General features: G+C 37.2%; 1 pseudogene; it reads left to right on the top strand.

Moving 5' to 3' along the window:
- Positions 1 to 919: 919 nt before the first annotated feature.
- Positions 920 to 2401, top strand: part of LOC133646095 (protein ABHD14A-like) — a 46278-nt pseudogene continuing 44796 nt past the window's right edge.

Genomic DNA, 2401 nt, shown 5'->3' with positions numbered 1-2401 from the left:
AGTGTTCTATGGAGCTAGGAGCTAGCAGAGGAGCTAGGAGCTAGCGTAACAAACACGCAGGTGTTTTTATGCAGGATTAATTTGTGGCATTTTAAATATAAGCCTGGTTGTGTTGTGGCTAATAGAGTATATATATGTCTTGTGTTTATTTACTGTTGTAGTCATTCCCAGCTGAATATCAGGTCACCCCCGGCTCTCACAGCATCTTCCCTATCTGAATAGCTTCAACTCCCCACTAGTCCTTCACTTGCACTTTACTCATCCACAAATCTTTCATCCTCGCTCAATTAATGGGGAAATTGTCGCTTTCTCGGTCCGAATCTCTCTCACTTCATGCGGCCATCATTGTAAACAATAGGGAACTTTGCGTATATGTTCAACTGACTACGTCACGCTACTTCCGGTAGGGGCAAGCCTTTTTTTTATCAGATACCAAAAGTTGCAATCTTTATCGTCGTTGTTCTATACTAAATCCTTTCAGCAAAAATATGGCAATATCGCGAAATGATCAAGTATGACACATAGAATAGATCTGCTATCCCCGTTTAAATAAAAAAATTTCATTTCAGTAGTTCATTGGGCGGAACGTGAGCCGGACGTGACGTCATTAACAGCCCAGCAATAAATAAATATAAACCGGAAATGATGGTGTTGGCTTGGCGGTTTGTTATGTGCATCTCGTAATTGAGTCCGACAAGCAATAATAATTTAGTACATACCCTACCCGTATTACCGGTGGAACCAGTTGACGTGTGTCGTTGTTCCTGTCTTGGCTGCTACAGCAGATTATTTGATGTAGATTAGCTCCACAGACGTGTCGTGTGTAACAATATCGAGTAGACGTCGAGTATTGGTCGGCTAACGGAACGTTGTCTGCATTGCATACACAAGATAGCCGACGCCAACGTCCAGGCTTCTCTTTATCGAGCACACCAGGAGGGAAAAAAGAAGAGATGACGACAGAGAAAACAACGAAGTATTTGTATTCGTAGAATTGTCCTTCAGTGTCTTCTGTTACGGTATGTCTTCGTGTTTCTTAATTCATTTCTGTGTTCCCAAATAGCAACAGCGTCCGGTTTAAAAGACGTAGCATATCAAGCTAGTGTTATAGCTTTCACTTTTCGGTTTTGATTATTTTGCCTGGTCTAGGAAGGCTTCCAACGATGTTGTTGCAAAAAAATATAGTCACATAGTCCACTCGAGCAATTATTACATGGTTGCAGTTGCAGGGGTCTACAACTGCACTGCATCAAAAACGAGAGCTCCATTATTCTTCCTCTAGTTTGGTTACATTTTTTTTACGCAAAATACAATTAACTCTTAACTGTGGTGCAGTCTTTCAAGACATTAGCAGAGTTCCCGGAAGAAAATGTATTTAAAGTATTTTTTTATAATGTCTTCTTTGTGAACCACTGGGCTGTACAAATAGAATACACCATTATATTGTAAAAGGTTTTAATGTATGTCTCTAAAGATGTATAGTCTTCATAGCTAACTTCCTGATAAATGCAATAGTAAAATGGTAGACCATAATTTGATTACCAATGGCAATCAGATGCTCAAATGAAGCTTTCTCAAAGATGCTTTATAAATTAAATACATCAGAATCCGAATCAGAATCGACATAATCCCTCCTCTGTATGGATTTAATATTGTTGGATTACAAAATACTCCTGACACAACTTTTTAAATCTTTTTAAGCTTTGAATATTGGTCTATTAACTTATACTGATCTGATACGATATCAGCAGGAATCATATATTTTGTAGTGTGAAATTTAAAAAAGGTTTGATGATATGAAAGTAATCAAACAGAACAATATGAAAAAACAATTTATTATCAACAGTCTGGAATAAACGTATGCTGTTTTTTGGTTGCTTTGGAGTGGAGACAACTTGTGGCCACAATAATTCATTAAGTTCAACTCATGACACAGTAAGTTTAATAATGCGGACACATTTGTTACTGGATGTTTTCTAACACACTTCTGCCTTGGAAGCTTTGAATCTGTAAGTAATATGCAACCATAATTGGTACTTGTTTACATTGACAAATGTGCTGTTTTAGACTGCAATATTGTTCATTTAAGGACACTTACTACGTATATCGTGTGTTATTGTGTGCTAAGTTGTTGTGTAGCTGCTAGCTCCTCGTAGCCTATAGCCTACCATGTTTACCATTTGTAAATGACTTGACTAGAATAGATGAAAAGACCAACTTGTGTATTTATTAGAGAACATTTAGATGTTGAATGTTGCACAAGTAGGACTGCTTGTATCGTATCTTATATTAGAGAATTTAGATGCAAGTTTATATAATCTGATACTTGCTTTTTTTTGCTGATATCGATATCAATATCGGCTAGAGACATTCCCTACTATCTATAACCAAATACACAACT

Source organism: Entelurus aequoreus, linkage group LG01 (assembly GCF_033978785.1).
Source record: "Entelurus aequoreus isolate RoL-2023_Sb linkage group LG01, RoL_Eaeq_v1.1, whole genome shotgun sequence".
NCBI classification, from domain to species: domain Eukaryota; kingdom Metazoa; phylum Chordata; class Actinopteri; order Syngnathiformes; family Syngnathidae; genus Entelurus; species Entelurus aequoreus.
This window is presented reverse-complemented; position numbering and strand designations above follow the sequence as displayed.